Source organism: Canis lupus, chromosome 9, assembly GCF_048164855.1.
Source record: "Canis lupus baileyi chromosome 9, mCanLup2.hap1, whole genome shotgun sequence".
Lineage (NCBI taxonomy): Eukaryota > Metazoa > Chordata > Mammalia > Carnivora > Canidae > Canis > Canis lupus.
In genome coordinates, this window is record NC_132846.1 from 8,947,346 (window position 1) to 8,968,741 (window position 21,396).

Genomic DNA, 21,396 nt, shown 5'->3' on the forward strand with positions numbered 1-21,396 from the left:
TATTATCCCAATTTTCCATTCAAAATGGGTTGCACCCAGCGGTGGCATCCCAAGAGAAGATCAGTGTAAGTGGCCTGCTACCATGCAGAGAAGTAGTGTTCTATCAACGACATTGTTTAAAACTGCCAAGACTGTCTTTTATTTGGCCTTAATTTGTTTTAAAATTTGCAACATAAAACATACTTATTACTGTACCCTTGGTACTTCCCTTACCTGGCTAGTTTCATATTGTTGTAGGCATTTTTCTTATCTTAAAAATACTAAGAAAATATAGACATAAGTACAGTTTTATATTTGGAATAGCATTTCTTCGGTAATCTTACTTTATGTTTGTAAAGTTAAAACCCAGGATTGTCTCCTTTTGTTCAATTTAAACTGTACATTCAGAAAATACCTGAAAACAAAACATGTTTCCCAAATTCACCCTAAGGAATATATTTTTTCCTAAACTTTCCAGATAGTTAGCTTTTAATTAGTACATGAGTATGTGTGTATGTGTGTGTGTGTGTGTGTTTAAGATTTTATTCATTTATTCATGAGAGACAGAGAGAGAGAGAGGCAGAGACATAGGCAGAGGGAAAAGCAGGCTTCATGCAGGGAGCCTGATATGGGACTCCAGGATCATACCCTGAGCCAAAGGCATATGCTTAACCAATAAGCCACCCAGACCTCCCACTGGTACATGTGTTATCAACCTATCTGAGTCTACTGATGCCTGATACTGAATACAATTTCATATGCTTATTGGCAATTTAGATCTCCTTTGCTAACTTGCCATTTGTAGCCTTTTTTCCATTTCAAAAATTAGGTTGTTGATGTTTTTATTGATTGATTGATAGGAGTTTATATATATGAAGATATAGGGATGGATATGAGTTTTTTTCTTACATACCTATGAAAGATATCTTCCTCAATTTGTTGTTCCACATTCTCACTTTCTTAATAGTGTCTTTGAGAAACAGTAATTTCATTTTAACAGAATACAATTTATTGGCCAGGTCCTTTATGATTAATGTCTTTAATGTTTTTTTAGCCTATTCAAAAAACCTTTAGCTAGCCCAATGTTAGGAAAATATTCCATCTTCTACAAACATAATTGGCTAAAATTAATTTTATAATCCATATAATTTTTTTTGGTATATGGTATTAGATAAAGTTATGTTTGTATGGAGTACCAACCAGTCATTATAGTAAGCTTGTCGAAAAAAATAAATCACCCTTTCCTTCCTGTGCTATAGGAATAACTACCAAGATTCTGGTGATCAGATTTGCATGGGTCTCCTTTCTGAACTCTCTATTCTGTTGTATTGTTCTATTTTCCTCTCCTTGCACCAGTACTTCACTATTTAATTTTCTTTAAAATAAATCTTGAGGGGAGCCTGGGTGGCTTAGTCAGTAAAGCATCTCACTCTTGATTTAGGTGCAGGTCAAGATCTCAGGGTCAAGAGATGGAGCCCTGAGTTGGGTTCTGTACTCCATGGGGAATCTGTTCAGAGTCCTCCCCTGCTCCCGTGCATATGCTCTCTCATGTGCAAAAATAAATAAATCTTTAAAAAAATAATACAATTAAATAAATAAGTCGATATTTGGTGGTGTATGTCCTTCAGCTTTGTTCTTCATCAGATATGTCTTTGATTCTTTTTTGCCTCTCTATTACCATATATATACTTTAGCATCAGCTGGTCAGTTAAAAAGCTGGTGGGATTTTGGTTGGAATTAAGTTTGTAGGTCAGTTTGGGGTAAATTTTCATCTTACCAATATCAAGATTTCTAATTGATGAACATACTGTGTTTCCCAATGGATTTATGTCTTCAATGATAGTCTTTTTCCTTAAAAAAAAAAAAAAGCGGGATCCCTGGGTGGCGCAGTGGTTTGGCGCCTGCCTTTGGCCCAGGGCGCGATCCTGGAGACCCGGGATCGAATCCCACGTCAGGCTCCCAGTGCATGGAGCCTGCTTCTCCCTCTGCCTGTGTCTCTGCCTCTCTCTCTCTCTCTCTCTGCGTGACTATCATAAAAAATTAAAAAAAAAAATTGTTAAAAAAAAAAAAGAATTGTTAAAAAAAAAAAAAAGCATTTTAATAGTTACTCTAGAATTTACAACTTGCATTCGGGTCTACCTTAAATTATAACTGTCACCAATGCCAGACATGACAAAAACCTTAAAACAGTTTATAACTTCTTTCCTACAGGTGGTGGAAGGGGAGGAGGGCGGGGGGTGGGGGTGAATGGGTGACGGGCACTGAGAGGGGCACTTGACGGGATGAGCACTGGGTGTTATTCTGTATGTTGGCAAATTGAACACCAATAAAAAATAAATTTATTATTAAAAATAAATAAATAAAACAGCCAGAAAAGAGTTAAAAAAATAAAACTTCTTTCCCACTTTTCTTTTTTGTGCTTTTACTGTGATAAATGTATTTCTACATATATTCTAAATTCAAGAAACAGTATTATCAAACTAAGTGTATTTACTGAATTCCTAATTTTAGCCATAGTCAAAAGATCTAATATACAACTAAATATTCATTTTCATCACCTGGAAGGTCTTCCTTTTACAGAAGACTTGCTCACAAACACAATTAGCCAGGTTCTTTGCCACTTTATACAGGATTGCCTTTTCTCCATTGCCCAATAACCTGTTCCTCATTCAGTCTGAGACCCCATCAAAATGGCTTTTACCATGCATATTCCTATCCACATCTCTATATGATTATGTATTCTCTGAGAAAATGGAAGGTTTCTCTGCAGCTTTCCTTTCCCTTCTTCTCTTTTACCAGTATCACCTTAAAATGTCCCATCACCAGAGTCTCCACTTCTAGCATAAATTCCAGTCTCTACTCATTACTTAACTCCAATGTCACCTCCACATTTTTAGTTTTTTATATCAGCAGCCAACTTTTCAGTTCTGTTTCTTAGTCAGTTTTGCTACCATACACTGAATGGCTGAAATAACAAACATTTATCTCTTATCAATTATTTGGGGTATATACCCAGGAGTAGAACTGCTGTACCATATAGTAATTCTATTTTTAATTTTTTTGAGAAGCCATCATATTGTTTTCCGCAGCAGCTGTACTATTTTACATTTCTACCAACAGGCAATAGGATTCCAATTTCTCCGCATCTTCATCAACACATTATTCCCTGTTTGTTTGTTTGTTTGTTTTTGATAGTAACCATCCCAATGGGTGTGAGGTGGTATGTTATTCTAGTTTCTAATTCCATTTACCTATGAGTAGTGATGTTAAAGATTTTTTATGTGTTTTTCGGTCTTTGTATAACTTCTTTGGAGTAATGTTTGTTTAAGTCCTTTGGCTATTTTTTAATCAAGTTCTTTGTATTTTTGTTGTTGAGTTTTAGCAGTTCTCTATATATACTGGTTATTAATTCCTTATCAGGTACACAGTTTGCAAATATTTTCTCCCAATCTGTGGGTTATCTTTTTACTCTGTTGTAATTGTCTTTGATGTATAATTAAAAAAATATTCATGGAGTTCAGTTGGTTGAAATTTTTCTCTTTCCTATATCCTGTGTCTGTTTCCTATATCTTTGGTGTCATAACTAAGAAATTGCCAAATCCAATGTCATAAAGGTTTTGTTCCATGTTTTCTCCTAAGAGTTTTATAGTTTTACGTCTCATATTAAGGTCTTTTTTGTGTCTTATTTATTTTAATATACTCCCCTTTCCTCTAGCAGCCATAAGTTATCTAAGTCCGTTTCAGTTTTGCCTTATTCATTTTACTTTTTTTAGATTCCATATATATGTAAAATCATATGGATTTGTCTTTATCTGATTTACTTCACTTAGCATAATACCCTCTATGTCTATCTATGTTATTTTCATGAATGGCAACATTTCATTCTTTTATATGGTTGAGTAATATAGAAGTGTATATATATAAGAATATATAATATGTATGTAAGCAATATGTGTGTATACATATCTTCTTACCATCTTCTTCACATCTCCTTTATCCATTCATCTACAAATTCACACATTGCTTCCATATCTTGGCTGTGATAATGTCATGTCATTCTAAACAATGCTGTGAATAATAATGTGATAAACAAGGGTGCATATATCTTTTTAAGTTAGTGTTTTCTTTTTTTTTTTTTTTTTGGAAAAATACTCACAGGTGGTATTGCTGAATCATATGGTGGTTCTATTTTTAATTTTTTGAGGAAATTCCATACTATTTTCCGCAGTGGTTGTACCAATTTATATTCCCACCAATAGTGCATGAGAGAGGTAAGCTGAGGGTCCTTCTATGCTGCCATCTGGAACACTTTCTACAAGTATTCTGAAAATAAAGTAATATAGAAATTGAGGTTTATTTGAATATGGAAGTAATAAGGAAGCAAAACACGGAATTTTTTATGAAAAGGCAGAGAAGTTGCCACCATAAGGTTAAGGAAGCAGAGCTCAACTTCTGGCATGACATTTGAAAAAGATGTTTGTCAAAAGGTAACTGGAAATTATAGCCTTTTTAAAGGAATTTTTTAAAAAGATTTATTTATTTATTTATTTATTTATTTATTTATTTATTTATTTATTTATGACAGAGAGAGAGAGAGAGAGGCAGAGACACAGGCAGAGGGAGAAGCAGGCTCCATGAAGGGAGCCCAACGTGGGACTCTATCCGGGGATTCCAGGATCATGCCCTGGGCTGAAGGTGGCGCTAAACCTCTGAGCCACCCAGGCTACCCTTAAAGGAATTTCTAGGAAATCTCTTACTACTATGTCAGTTGGCAGCAGTTTAGTGGTTGTTCTAAATTCTCACCCAAAAGCAGTTGTGAATCTCACATCTGCTCACTTGTGTGCATGTAATCACTTACAGGGAATAATGACCTCTGCTTCTTTCCTGCTTTCTAAAGGAAGATACTAAGAAAATATAGTTCAAAGCTACTGTTATGTAGAAGAGGTTTTAAAAGAATTTGGTGATAATACTGAATTGCTAAGAGATAATTGAAATATCCCACCATTTTGAATATAGATGTAGCTATATGATTTCCTTTGGCCAATGAAATATGAAATATGAAAAGTATTTGTATCATTTCTGAGCAACATATTATGCTAAGAGTCTAAGCATCAGAGAGACTACCCTCATTTTCACTTTCCCCACCAAGAGATGATAGAAGCATGTGTCAAGTTAGACCACCATTGGCCTGGGTATCTGAACAAAGCTGCCTTTTTTAAACCCCACATCGGACATGTTGTAAGAGCAAGAAATTAATTTTGTCACATTAGGCCATTGTCATTTTGTTAGGAAACCTGACTATCTTAACATCACAACAAAATCACACCACATATGTTTCTCTCTCTCACACACACACCTACACATACACACACACGTGCACACATTCATGCACTTGCACACAATCTCTGTAGTTTAAAGCAAGAAGATATTATTTATTGTTATTTCACATTATGTTAATCTCAGGTTTGTAAGGAGTCTGTTTTGTGTCATCCCCACTCTCAGGCTGTTGGAATAGCCATCATATTTAATGTTGCCAGTCATAGCACTGAAAAGAAAAATAACTGTTTATTGTTGTTGCTTTTTTTTTTTTCCAAAAATGATACAGGACATGTTGGCTACATTTTATGGGATAAAGCAAATCATAAGAATGCACTTAACTTCCAGAATGCAGAGAGTGTAATCCTATCATAAGCCTGGAAGAAAAATGAACTATAGTATTTGTTAATATTCCTAATTATTGTCACAGTGGCATGAAACTCAAAGAGATAATACATTACAATTAGAGGTTTTTGAAAGGATTTTCACAAACTAGAATGATAAATTGGGTACATGACATAAAATTTAAGAAGGATACAAATAAAGTTTCATATTCAGTTCCCCAGAAATATACTCTTCAGGTTCTCAACAAACTGCACAAGTAATCAACTAACAAACCAAACACACAAAGCAGTTTTAATTAAAAATTAACAAACTTAATCCAGAGTATAGGTGCTACTTGTTTAAAAAGTTTTAATTCTGAGTAGTACATTATCCTTAAAGAAGAAAAACTGTTCCTTATTCTCATACATTTCTGAGATAGTCCTGCCATTTCTAAGCACTACCTTTTAAGGGATATAACAGTAGCCCAGACTGATATCGAACAAAAGGTATTCTAACATATTTTGGGAGGAGTGAGGGAATGAATTGTTGAAAAAAATAAAATTATTCTCTAGAATAAATATTTCATAATTTAATAACAGCTATTTGGAGACACTTGGAAGAGAATTATACTTGCTCTTTTTTCAAAGTAAGGAAAGAAAAAATGTGTAGAAGTAATGAGAGTGATTTTAACCTAGAATAAAGAAAATTTTAAGATATCTTTCAAAACAAAAAACAAACAACAAGAATAGCAATAACAACAAAAGAGAAATAAAACTCTGGTTGAAAATACCATCTATAAGTATTTTAAAAAGTAATGCTCAGTATCAAGCAATGGCATATTGATGTTATTAAAATATTCCTGTTGTATGATAGATTTGTTATGTCTGAGATGGTTAGATATTACATTATATCAGGTATTCAAAAAAGTAAATTATAGGTCAAGCAGAATAAATAGGAAGAGAAAATGGAGATAAGCTTCAACTTTAGAATTTTAGATTTCTTGATTGTCATACAAAGTAGTTTCATATGCAATTATTATGTCATCTGGGCAAAGAAGTGTGATTCTCATATTTTAAAATCTTTAGAATCAGGCTAAAACAAAAATAAATTATATTTTAGGCAATAAAAAGTGTTGAGAATGATTAATGTTTATTTTGGTACATGTGAAGATTAGAAGTCAATATTCTGAAATTAATGAATGTGTTTTAAAATTGACATTGCAAAACATCTATTCTCAAATATATTTTAATATATTTATTATTTCTTAAACTATGAGATATCTATGAAACAATCATGTGTTTTACATAGAATACACTTTAAACAATAAAAAATGCTCTAATTATTAGTCACCATTGCGTTAGGAAAAGATATTCATCTTTATAAAAGTAAGAGCATGAATTTTAGTAGATTCACACTTTCACTTATGTGTTCTCATAATCACATAAAATTGTTAACTTTATACTTTTTTTCTTTATAGGAGATACATCACTAAGGATTCCTTAAAAAGGAATTGCACCTTTGCTATATAAAAGATCTTTACACTATAAGTCAAGAATAAGAATAATACATTCTTTTACAGGATCATAAAATGGCATGTAGTCAGTCTTAAAAACCTAACACTCATGCAAATAAATAAACTGTGTCTATCTACTTTATATAACATTGACAAAAAGGTCATTTCTATTCAGCATTATTACAGGCATAATAATGCAAAAACAGTTGTTGAAGTTCATATAATGGATTTGAGGAGTGTATTGATGGTAAAAGGACTGTGATTAGTGTTTGGCCTGCTATAACAAAATACCACAGACTGGATAGCTTATAAATGATAGAAGTGTACTGCTTATAGTTTTGGAGACTGGAAGGTCCACAATCAGGCACCAGCATGGTCACCTTCTGGTGAGGATCCTCTTTTTGGTGCGGAGCCGGCACCTTTTCCCTATGTCCTCACATGATGGAAGAGATGAGAAAACTCTGTGGAGCCTCTTTTATAAGAGCATAATGCTATTCATGAAGGTTTACCCTCATAGCTGAAGCACCCACAAAGTCCCCACCTCCTAAACCCAGGAGGTTAGGATTTCACCACATGAATTTTGGAGGGACACATTCAGACCATAGTATGCATTTTTTTTTTAAGTTAAAAGGCTAAAATTCTAACACATTTTTTTTTCCTGAATATATATGTGTTTTTCATGACAGAGCTAATGAAAACTTATTTTTTTTTTACTGGTTAGGAAATAGACCATATAAAATTGCATAACAGGTCACTGGCATGATTTTATATCTAGTATCAACATAAATTCTAAGTGTGAATATGAAGGTGGAAGATATTTGAATATATATTAATTATGTTAACCTAAAGAAAACTTCTAATGAAATGTCTTCAAGGAAATGCATTATTTATTATTTTCAAATAAATAAAATTCAAGAAGCTCATACTTACACAGGTATAACATACATATAGTATTACAGTAATACAGTTGATGCTTAAATTTGTCCAACCTCAAGAAATCACAAATGACATGACAGTGAAATTTAAATTGGACCTATGCTAACTGGGATAGTTATATTCCATAACCTAAAACTGAATGCCTTTAATAAATCAGGTGTAGGCCCTCTATACCATGCTTGCTGTATGTTGCCCACTCATTAGTGTGTAGAATCATTTTTAGAAAAGGAAATAAGGAGTTGTATATCATATCCAATGAAGAATTGAAAGCATTTGGATAATTGCAATTACATGACAATTCTTCAGTGCACAATCATTTTTTCCTAATTTTCTACCTTTGTAGCTGCTGCTTTATTGCTAATTTAGACTGAAATCACTAGATGCTATTACAAAATCAACATACAATAAGTATTTTAAATGAAAACTCTTAATTTCCCCATTGTAATAGAGGACTAAAAAGCCCTAATTTGAATAGTTAATCATAAACTCAGTACTGTTATAATTGTTGGTAGAATGAAAATGTGACATTTGGTTTCACCCCAAAATGATTCTACAATGTTATTGGGAAATCAATACTTCTGGCAAAAAAAAACAACTGCTTTTTATCAAAAAATGTTAAAGTTGCAAGGTTCCTTAAATATTGTATAACTTGGATTTCTTATTTTGCACAATGAACAGAATGGGGAAAAAAAGTTTAGGAACTTTCTCAAAGTCATTCAGTCATTTGGTTAGAAATGAATGACCAAAACAGGAATAAGACCCAGATGGGAAGCAGAATGTGGTAGGCAATGTTATTGACTTCATAGTGAGAAAATTTCTAAAATGACCACCTCATGTCCTGAGAGTATGACTCACCCTTAAGCTCACTGAACCTCAGTGTAGAACCTATAGAACTCTCCCATTACTATCTGAATTGTGTTCCCCGCAAAATTGATGTCATAAAATCCTAACCCCCGGTACCTCAGAATGTGACTGTATTTGGAGATACAGCTTTTCAAGAAGTAATTAAAGTAAAATTTGGACTCCCTTCCCCAAAATGAAAATAGGGCCTTTAAAGAGGTAATTTAGGTAAAATGAGCTTATATGACTTGTGCCATTATAGGAAGAAGTTAGGACACAGACAGACACAGGAGACCAAGTGAAGACAGGAAGAAGACAGCCATCTATGAACTAAGAGAGATGCTCTTAGAAAAAACCAACCCTATCAGCATCTTCATCTTAGGCTTCTAGTCTCCAGAGTTGAGAGGAAATAAATTTCTGTTGTTTAAGCCACCTAGTCTATAGTACGGTACCGTATGGCAGACAAACCTTTAAAAGCATAGAGTTGATGAATGAATTCGATGTGATGATGAATTAGGATTATATGCAAACAATTTAGCATATAAAAGGTGATTAATCTGTTTTAGTTACTTTCCCCTCTCTAATCCTCCCTTCTTTTCTCCCCTCTTTCCCTTCCTGTCCTCCTCCTTCTTCCTCACTATTTCCTCTTCTCCTACTAAAAAAATTCTTTTAAAAAAGCCTAAAATGAAGAATTCTCAGCATAATACCCAAACAACTCAATGAGCAAAATATTTAGAGGTGAATATGTTCAATTGTGTCAAACCTGCAGAGAAGGAAAATAGGAAGAAAAGCAAAAAAGACACAATTTATCATTTCAGAACCAATTGGTCACCTTTCCAAAAGGAGCTGAAATTACATCTCTGAATTGATCAGGAAATTGCAGAGGTGAATTTGGTGTAGTATTCCTAAACATGGATTCAAATAGGCATGGAAAAATTAAATAAGGGTCAACAGAGCTTCTTCCTGTTGTCTTCTTTCTCTAAACTAATTAGTAGGAAATATTTTATCATTTATTAAAACATCATGTTTGAAAACTTTGCTAAGCATCCCAAAAGTTTATGAGTTGAAAACAAGTAGAAAGTAATCTAATCTTAATGTTTTCAGGTTTCAAAAAAAAGTTCAAGACATAATTTTTCCTTTGTCTAATCAAGCTTCTCATTGACTAATTATTATTGACTAGAGATAATTACTTTTTAAAAATCCTTTATTTCTTTTATGCTTATCCTAGGGCCCTCAAGGGAGTCTTGTGTATTAACTGGGCAAACAACTTGAGACATTGCCTCAAGATAGATTTATTTAAAATAAACAGACACTATTAATCTGACCATTAATCTGGCCAGGCAGATATTTCTGCTTAAGTGTGCAATTGCGTACTGCTGAGCCGTCATGCTGGGATGCAGAGTAGAGCTCTGACATTTGAATTTAGTAAAGTGTATCCCCTCAGGTCTCCAAGAGATAAGAAGGTAAATTTGACATATGGAATATGGTCTTTATGGCCCATCAGCACATTAAAAAACACAGTGCTATGTCCAAGAGACTATGAAATATGCCCAGGAACAGTGTCCTTTATATCTAACATGACTTTTTCTTGCAAAAAAGACAAAGGATAATGTAATAAGCTGTAACAATTTTCTAAGCATTGCTTTTCTTTTTTAAAAAAATAAAGAATAATTCTTTAGTATATATTGTACAAATAGACTGGGTTAAATTGGCCATGCTTTTCTCTGAAATGGAAAGATCAAAGACAAACTAAAGCCAAAAAAATGAGATCATACACATCATGATATGGTGCTAATTTAAAGTTAGATCAATCTCTCTTCACGGATTTTTAGTTGATTAGATGGGCCCTTTGGGAAGGATAGGACATTTGAGAGCTTTGCAGTCTGAACCAATGAACACCAGTTGGTCTTTCTAAGAGTTATATAGATCTAGGTCTGTGGGATAGAATCCAACAACAATGACCCATTACAACTTCAAGCCATGTATTTTTAACTCTAGGGATATATCACTATTTAGAGAAATTAGCCTCTTTTGGCTCTTGTTAGTGCAGTTGAAAAAAGGAGTTTAGAGACATCCAAGAAACATGACTTATCTAAGGAGGAATGTGGGTGTCTATTTTTATATGTGGATTTTGGGTGTAAACTAAGAATGTAACACTCCCTTCCCTAATACATTGGTATGCTTGTCATTTATTACCCTATGTATACATTAAATCATTGTTTGAAAGTCGAGGTATCTTAAAACAATAAGATTTAAAATGAAATTCTGAAACAATTATAATAGAGAATCAGGAGCAAGAAAAAGTAAATATAATAGGTTATCTAACAACTCACTGCATGAATGTCTAACAGAATACTTTTTTAAAAAATATTTTTGTTTATTTATTTATTTATTTGAGAGAGAGAGAGAAAGAGATGGAGAGAGCATGAGCTAGGGGGAGAGGTAGAGGGAGGAGAAGCAGACTAACCACTGAGTAGGGAGCCAGGTGGGGGGCTTGATCAAGGAATGTTGTGATCATGACCCAGCCAAAGGCAGATGCTTAATTGACTGAGCCACCCAGACACCCCACAGAACACATTTTATTATGATTTTGTGGTCTTACACAAAATAACCACATATGCATGATAAAGTAGGGATAATTGATCAATGAAAATACCATTTTTGAGATTTATCATATGTAAGATACTATCTAATACTGTAGAAACTGATAATTTTTTGCCAATAGCCCATAGATGAGAATGCTAAGTTTTAGTGGGGCAAATAATTTACTCAAGGACATAAGTGCTAAGACCTAGATTTTAGGACCTATATTGAAAGCTGGGTTTGTCAGACTTCAGAGCTAATAGTGTTAACAAGATAGTTTGGGTGCAAATCTCCAGAAAAGATATGCAAAAATAAAATTAGAAACATATCATGGGCAAAATGGAAATTTATTCTCACTCAGGTAAAGGAATATTCTTAAATGTTCTCAAGTTTCTCTTTTCAATTGTACTAAGAGAGGCCAAAAAAAGCTTAGTTTACATGTACAATGATTCTTAAACAACCTATGCACATCCACATATATATGGGTACAGATAGATAGATGAAAGGGAGGGTATTTAGTTAGGGTTCTCCAGGGAATCACAACCAAATCACAACCAGTCTATCTTATATATATGACTTTCAAACAATGATTTAATGTATACATAGTGGTAATAAATGACAAGCATACCAATGTATTGGGGGAAGGGAGTGTTACATTCTTAGTTTACACCCAAAATCCACAAATAGAAATAGACACCCAAATTCCTCCTTAGATAAGTCATATTTCTTGGATGTCTCTAAACTCCTCTTTCCAATTGCACTAACAAGAGCCAAAAGAGGCTAATCTCTCTCTATATAGATAGATAGATAGATAGATAGATAGATAGATAGATAGATATAGATAGATATAGATATAGATATTTCATAAAATATATATGATAAGGAATTATCTCATACAATAATGGAGGCTGACAAGCCCCAATATCCGTAGCCCATAAGCTAGAAAACCAGAAGAGCTGATGGTATAGTTTGAGTGCAAAGGCCAGCAAGCTTGAGATCCAGGAAGACCTAATTTTTCAGTTTAAGTCTAAATGCAGGAAGGGAATCTAAGGCCCAGCTGGAAGGCATTCATGTAGGAAAAATCAGACTTTTGTTCTATTCAGGCCTTCAATGATTGCAAGAGGCCCATACACATTGGGAAGGGCAGTCTGCTTTACTCAGTTATTTACTCATAAGTCAATATACTTATTTAAATATTGAACTCAGTCAAAAATCCCTTACAAAAGCACCCAGAATAATATTTAACTGATATCTGATTACCCTGTGATCCAGACAAGTTGACACATCAAACTAACACTTGTTGTCAGATATATGGATAGGTAGATACAGATGGAAGAAAGGATAGAAGGTAGGAAGGAAGGGAAGATGGGAGAGAAGTAGGGAGTGAGGGAAGGAAGACATACAAACCCAAAGTTGGCTTGAATACACTGAGAAAACACAGATATAGCAAATAGAAACTGTAGTAAGATTAACAGAGCTCATTCTCTAGATATATTATTATAAGTTTAGACCATGCATAAATGAGGTTAGTATAGTTTCCAATCTAGTTTTATTTTCAAGTCTCTAATTTTCAGTCTGATTTTAATATTCTTATCTATTTAATGGAAGATTATCTGGCTTTGCAAATATTTTTCATTAATCAAAGATTTTTTGTGTTCTTAAATGGATATCATTAGGGCCAAATCTATTGAAAAGATAAAAGGTCTCATGCGTTGAAATTTCATTCCCCTGACATTAGATCCATTGATTTTTCTAAGAGATGTTTATACACATCAATTTTACAGCTTTTTAGAGGAGAGAATATAATTAAGTATTGATATTCTGAAATGCATATATTAAAATAGAAGATTTATAATTAAAAAATTTAAATGGTCAAAAATAAAAAGATTTGGGGTATTTCTTGCTATTCATGATGATGTTCAATTGCTCCTGTGTTCTGCTTCAAAGCAGATCATGATTAATTCATTGCAAAAATCCATGGAGGATTTCTTGCAATTATAATTAAACATTTTTGTCTTTATCAGATTCTTAGAAAAAAAAGATGATTGATTTTGAACCCAGGGAATTGCCTTATGTGTCAAACATCAAGACACATTTCTTTATTGAGAAAGACACTATCCAATATATATTGGAGTAAAGGATCATGGATATCTTATTACATTTTTATAAATTTTTCCTCCCTCCTGGTCTTCCTCCATGAATTTGTCTTATAGCTTTTATATATGTAAAACTTAATTATTTGATATAAGATATAGAGAGAGGAGCCAATTTACCTGCCAGTGAAAAAGCTTTAATTACTTCCATCTTTGTCTTGTTCCTCCACCTCCCAGCATGCAGAATTTGATGTAAGCATTTATCATTTAATCCCATGGAATCAGAAATTAATTAATATCTCTCTGTCCCCCATCTTTCCACATATTTCCCCAGGAACTTCAACTGTGAAATGGGCTTTTCTGATATCAGTCCCAAGAGAAATAGGAAGAAATTGTGCACTATTAATAGAAATTTATTTCTTGATAACATAATCTTATTATTTGAGAAGCTAGTAAAATGTATATAAATACTGTACACTGTAGTGGAGCACAGCCATTAGACATAAATTGCCTAGGTTTGAATTCTGTTTCTGTCATTTGCTAGTTATGTGATCATTGTGTATCTCCATTTTTCTCATCTTTAAAATGTGGATAAAAAATTAACTTAGTATTAATTGTAGTATTACAATAATAATGAAAGGCTGAAATGAGTTAATTAGAGGTAGGCACTTGGTAGACTATGTGCTAAAGAAAGTACTATTTCCATGTTTGCTAATTATATTATTAATTATTTGAACAATGCCCTTACTATTATATGTCTATTTCTGTATAGAAACAATGCATCTCTATTAAGAACTAGTTTTGTTAAGGTATATGTGACATTTTCCTGCATCATCTCATTTAAAAAATTAAGAAGGAATTGCCAACCCTAGGCAATAAGATTCTTGGATCACAGTGTTTGATTTAACCCATTATTTAAGTCTGATCACATAGATAAAAGTGAAAGTACATTTCCTCTGGTTATACACTTCGTCATAAGGAGATAAATAATAATTTTATTGATTTTGGGAGGATATAAAAACTTATTACAGCTGGACTACATTTAGTATAAAATTCATCTCTATACTTTGTACTTTTTTATTAGTTAGGTTTTTTTTTTGTTTAAATGAATGTATATAACAGAAAATGAAAAGACTTTGGGTGGATAATTAATATAAAAATTAGCAAAATTTTACTTTGATTATGTCAGCAAAATTTTATGTACCCCTAAAATGCTAAGACTTTTTGCAAAAGCCATATCAGCATAATATTTTCATATATAATTATTGGTGGGGGGGAGAAGTATGATTTTTTTGTATCTTGTTATATGTATTTAATTTACATTTTAAGTTATTGGTTAATACTCCTAATTCAAAGCCACCCAAATGTAGCTTTTCTCTTATGCATAATTTTGTTCAGTTGCTGATGAATCATGGAGTTTAGATTAAATGAATTGAACTAGTTTTTCCTTCTTCACAGAAACTAAAAACAAGTTTACATAAGCTGAAAAGTTTCTAGTTTTTGTTTAAACCTCTGGCCAGTTGGGAAAAATTCGAACTTATCCTTTGTTCATAGACATTTTATTATAACTTGTTTATACTTAGTGACATGTAAACTAGTTTTATCAAAATAAAATTTCAATTTTGATTTCTGAAATTCACTACTTTACACCTCTGTCATATTTTTTGAAATAAAAATTATCACTAAGAATAATATAGCATGAACAAAGAAATCTGTTATTAGTATGTGTATAGGAAAATGCTGAAAATCTACCCTCAAATATTAAAGAGTAGCATTGAATTTCAGATCACATATAGCAGAAATTACATCTCTAAGTTGTGCTTGGACCAGTATAAATAGGTTCAGATAATCTGTACTCTGACCTGGGAAAATTCATGTTTATCCGGGTAGTGAAAGAAGTTTCTTATCAATAGAGTAAATAGAAACATTTTTGATGGCATCTCAAAACTAAGCATGAAGCTCAAGGGCTACCTTCAAGTTTTTCTTCTGTTTTTTACCATGAAATATAGCACTACTGTATTGGCCACTAAATAAATAATTGGATGCCCAATTCTCCTGGGATAGTACAAATTTAAGCACAAAAGCTTTATGTTTAATGTAAGATTAGTGGGGTAAGAATGCTACATGCATTGTATGACACTGTATGTTTTGTTGGGTAGAGATGAACTTTAAAATCAGAGGAATGCATTTATACATGTACTTCTGGCCCACTTTCTAGTCAGCTCCTTCTGTTACTTATGGAATTTTCTTTTATATTAAACAAATATTTTGCAGTGGTGTCTTAATTCACTTAAAAATGTAATCTATAAAAATGTCACAATATTTTAATAATTATTATTTAAACATTTTTAGACGTGTCTTCAGTTGTTTGAAGGGAAAGATAGAATGACCTATGTGAGAGGGTTGGCAAATCCTCTTTCCAAAATACGACTATAGCTACTGGATATAATTGCTAAAAACAAGCATTTAAGGGCTCTAGAAATTGACCAAACACAAACAAATAAGTTCTTGAAAAACTATTGAATTTTGAGTAAGAAAAATAGAAGTCTGTGGCATTCTTCACTAAGGCTACATCCATCCATCCAGTGCAGTAGGGCTATAGTTCTACTGGGTTGGACACAGACACAAAAAGCCTCAGCTTCAGTACCAGAGGTAACTCACTTAATTTTGAGTGGAAGGGAAAAAAACAAAAAACCAAACCAAACCAAAACAACAATAACAAAAACATGTTCAGGTTGTAGATAAAAGTAGCAATCCCAGTGGCAAGTGAACGGAGACCTGAGCATCTCTGATGGCCTGAGGTTGCAGTTCCAGTTACAGTAAGCAAGAGATCAGCAAACTAGCAGAATTTTAACAGGAAAATCCTGAAAAGAAATAGCCTTATCTAAGGTCTCCACACATCATGGACCACTTTTTGCATGCATAAAACCTAGAGGGTGTCCAAGATAAACACATCCCTGGATGACCAGCAGACTGATTACATATGCCGAGGTGATGCCAAAGGGCCCAGAGAAAAGCCTAACAGGTCTGAAGACTACAGATGTTTGAAAGTACTCTCCAACTAGCTTGAACACAGGTTCTGACAAATCATTGTCCTGACCACTAAGCAATGTAGACTAGAGTGACCCCTAAAATGCCAGGCTCAGAAAAAATAAAAATAAATATATAAAACTGAGCAGAGATATTGATAGACCCACTCTGCTATGGAGACATATTTTACAGATTTATTACAGGAAAAACACTAAATAATAAAAACAGCCACAGCAAATCTCAAGAGGGAAGTTAGAAACCAATGTTGCTAAAATATGTATTTTTTAAAGATTTATTTATCTTAGAGAGAGAGAACAGGGTGGAGAGGAGCATAGGGAAAGGGAGAGAGAAAAACAGACTCTGCACTGAACGTGGGCTCGATGCAGAGTTCCATCTCACAATCCAGAGGTAGATCAGGATCTGAACTGAAACCAAGAGTTGGCCATGTAACCAGCTGCATCACCAGGTGCCCCTCAAATTTGAAGTATATTATATAAATGTACTTTTAAGTGTTCAGATTTCAACAAAAAATCATAAGATATGTGAAGAATGGGGAAGTCTGACATATACTTAGGGAAAGTCAGTAAAGACTGTCTTTTAGTGGGGCCACATAGGAATTAGCAGACAATGACTATATATATATATATATATATATATATATATATATATATATATATATATATGTATGTATATAATATCAATGCTTCCACAAAGGATGAATTTTAATTGAAAAATAGAAACATAAAATAATGGAAATTTTGGAGTTAAAAAGTATAATTTTGAAAAATATGTGTTATGAGACATAAATTTTCCCATCTCAGGACTTTTTATGCAGGTACAGAAATGAGCATAACATTGTATTAGGCATATAGATAAATGGAACAAAATAAAGTCTAGAAATATATCCACATATACATGATCAGTTACTTTTCTTTTTCTTTTTTTTAAAGATTTATTTATTCATGAGAGACGCATAGAGAGAGGCAGAGGCATAGGCAGAGAGAGAAGCAGGCTCCCTATGGGGAGCCTGATGCCGGACTTCATCCAGGACCCCAGAATCATGACCTGAGCCTAAGGCAGATGCTCAGCCACTGAGCCACCCAGGTGCCCTCATCAAAAGCAGCAGTAAGTAATTTTCCAGGAAATTTTCAACAAATACTCCTGGAAAAACTAGATGAATTTCGGGAGGAAAAAAAAAAAAGAACTCTGATCTTTACACTATCCACAACAAATTAATGTGAAATGTGTCATAGATGGAGTGAAAGCTACAGCCGTTATTTCTTGGAATACTATAGAATAATATCTTGGACACTTTGGGTAGGTAGGCAAAATGTTTCAAACAGGTCATACACACACTAGATATACAAAAAGATGTAAAAGTAAACCTATCCACCATAAATATTCACCCTGATATATATACAGATTTTTACATAGCAATATTATTTATGATAACCAAAATGGGACATAACCCACATGTCTATTAACGTAAACTGCAATGTATTCATACAATGGAGTATTAGTCAGCAATGAATAGGAACAAATTCCTGGCATGCAGCAAGAGAGAGAAAAATATTATGTTAATGAAAAAAGACCAAAAAAAAAAAGCATATACTGTATAAATTAAGTTATATGGGCCATCTGTAGCAGTAAAATCAGATCAAGTGGTTGTATAGAGTAAGGCATGGGAGTTTGGGAAGGGGCATGAGAAAATAATTCTGAGTGATGGAAGTTTTTTATAGCTTAATTTGGCTGTTTGCAGTAGGGTATACATTTTTTTTACAATTGGCCAAACTGTATTTGAAGTATGTGCACTTTACTTAATGAAAATCATGCCTCAATAACCAACTTAAAGAAAAAAGCCTATACAGTCTTATCCATGGTCCTTGTTTAAAAAATTATGTATATATCATTTACCAAATTATGGCTCAAATCTTCATCTCTTTTTTTTTAAAGACTTTTATTTATTTATTCATGAGAGACACAGAGAGAGACACAGCGAAATAGGCAGAGGGAGAAGCAGACTTCCTGCAAAGAGACTGATCCCTGTACTCCAGGATCATGCCAAAAGCACACTCAACCATTGAGCCACCCTGGCATCCCTCAAATTTTCATCTCTTTTGGATTCTGGATCATGTATCTTTCTCTTTGACTTTATTGAGTTCAATATCTAACAGTATTCTTAAACTTATCTAAAAAATAACCAAATAAAAAAGTTTGTTTCCCTGCCACTTTCACCATCTCTATCTACCTTATCTCATTTATCTGTCATCTACCTATCCTCAAATCAGAAACATGCCAGCTATTTTCAGCATTTTTCTCTCCTTTATTATTTACATCTAATTTATGTTTAAAGAATTAATAGAAAGTATGGTGACCATGACTCAACAGAGAATTTCAGATTGGTATTTCCCACATCTATTCTTGTTGATGCACCTCTATGGTATCCACTGTAGTCCTGGTCACTATCTTTTTTTCTGAATTATTTTATTTTTATTTATTTTTATTTTTTATTTATTTATGATAGTCACACACACACACACAGAGAGAGAGAGAGAGAGAGGCAGAGACATAGGCAGAGGGAGAAGCAGGCTCCATGGACTGGGAACCCGATGTGGGATCCGATCCCGGGTCTCCAGGATCGCGCCCTGGGCCAAAGGCAGGCGCTAAACTGCTGCACCACCCAGGGATCCCTCTTTTTCTGAATTAAAGGCCTCATCTTGTCTTCCTGTTTCTTTTCTCAGACTATTTAAAACTATTCTCCATATATCAACAGCATAGATATTTGAAAAGTGTAAATGAGGTCATAAAAACCACTGTTTATATTCATTTCATAGATTTTCATTAAATTTCAAATAAAATGCAAACTCATATCTGTATCAGGTGTATCTCTCTGATAGGAAAAACAACTTTCCTTGTATTCACTGTATTGCATAGGTTTATCTTTATAGATATTCTATTATAAAGAGTAATATCCATCATATAGTAGATATCTGATAAATATCAATTGAATTAATGAATGAAATTGACTATATTCATTTTCTAAATTAGCACAGTGCTTTCCTACATCAGGGTTTCTATAACTGCTATCCTTATTACCTAGAATATTATAATCCTAATTCTTTGCCTGTCCAACCAATTCATCTTCTACTTTTTATTTTAAATGTCACTTAATCTGGCAGGACATTTATTTCTAAATCTTGTCTACTACATAGGTTTATTAGTCATTTTTTCACCTCTGATGGCTATGAAATGAAATTTTATGATGGTTTTAATCATCATTTCCCTGATTACTGATAAGGCTGGCCATCCATTCAGGTTTCCTTTTGTGAAATATTTTCACAAAATATTTTCACAAAATATTTTCAAATATTTTGCCCATATTTTTCCAATCTAAGACCTTATTGTTTCATAACATTTTGTGGAATTTTAAAAAAATATGTTTGTTTATTTTATTTAGCAGAGAGGAGGGGCAAAGGGAGAGGGAAAAGGAGAGAATCTCAAGCAGACACCCCGCTGAGCACAGAGCCTGACTGGGGGTGGGGGGGGGGGGAGCTCTATCTTATGTCCTTCATGAACTGTGCTGAAATCAACAGTCAGATCCTCAATTGACTGAGCCACCCAGTGGAATGTTTTTAATACAACCTGGATACCAAATTTTTGTCAGTAATATGTGTCTCAAATATGTTACTTTACTTTTTTTACATTTTTTAAATTTAAATTCAGTTTGCCAACATATAATACCCAGTGCTCATCCCATCAAGTGCCTTCCTCAATGCCTGTCACCCAGTAGTTACCCCATCCCCCCTCCCACTTCCCCTTCTGCAACCCTTTGTTTGATTCCCAGTTAGGAGTCTCTCATTGTTTGTCTCCCTCTCTAAGTTTTCCCACTCAGTTCCCCTCCTTTCCCTTATAATCCCTTTCACTATTTCTTATATTCCACATATGAGTGAAACCATATAATGATTGTCCTTCTCTGATTGACTTACTTCATTCAGCATAATACCATCCAGTTCCATCCACGTTGAAGCAAATGGTGGATATTCGTCTCTTCTGATGGCTGAGTAGTAGTCCATTGTATATATAGACCACATCTTCTTTATCCATTCATCTGTTGAAGGACATCGTGGCTCCTTCCACAATTTGGCTATTGTGGACATTGCTGCTATAAACATTGGGGTGCAGGTGTCCCGGCGTTTCACTGCATCTCTATATTTGGGGGTAGGTACCCAGTAGTGCAATTGCTGGGTCATAGCATAGCTCTTTTTCTAACTTCTTGAGAAACATCCACACTGTTTTCCTGTGCGGCTATACCAGTTCACATTCCCCTCAACAGTGCAAAAGGGTTCCCTTTTCTCCACATCTTCTCCAACATTTGTTGTTTTGTCATGTTAATTTTCCCCATTCTCACTGGTGTGAGGTGGTATCTCATTGTGGTTTTGCTTTATACTTCCCTGATATCTGTTACTTTTTATCTCACTGTATATGTGGTTACTTTTAAGATATGAGTTTTTCAAAAAATTAATAGAGTTAAATTTATTTTTCTTTTTTTTTAATATTTTATTTATTTATGACAGATACAGAGAGAGAGAGAGAGAGGCAGAGACACAGGCAGAGGGAGAAGCAGGCTCCATGCACTGGGAGCCCGATGTGGGATTCGATCCCGGGTCTCCAGGATCACGCCCTGGGCCAAAGGCAGGCGCCAAACCGCTGCGCCACCCAGGGATCCCAAATTTATTTTTCTTAATTAGTGATGATCAAGGAAGGAAAATAAAGTTCTGATTC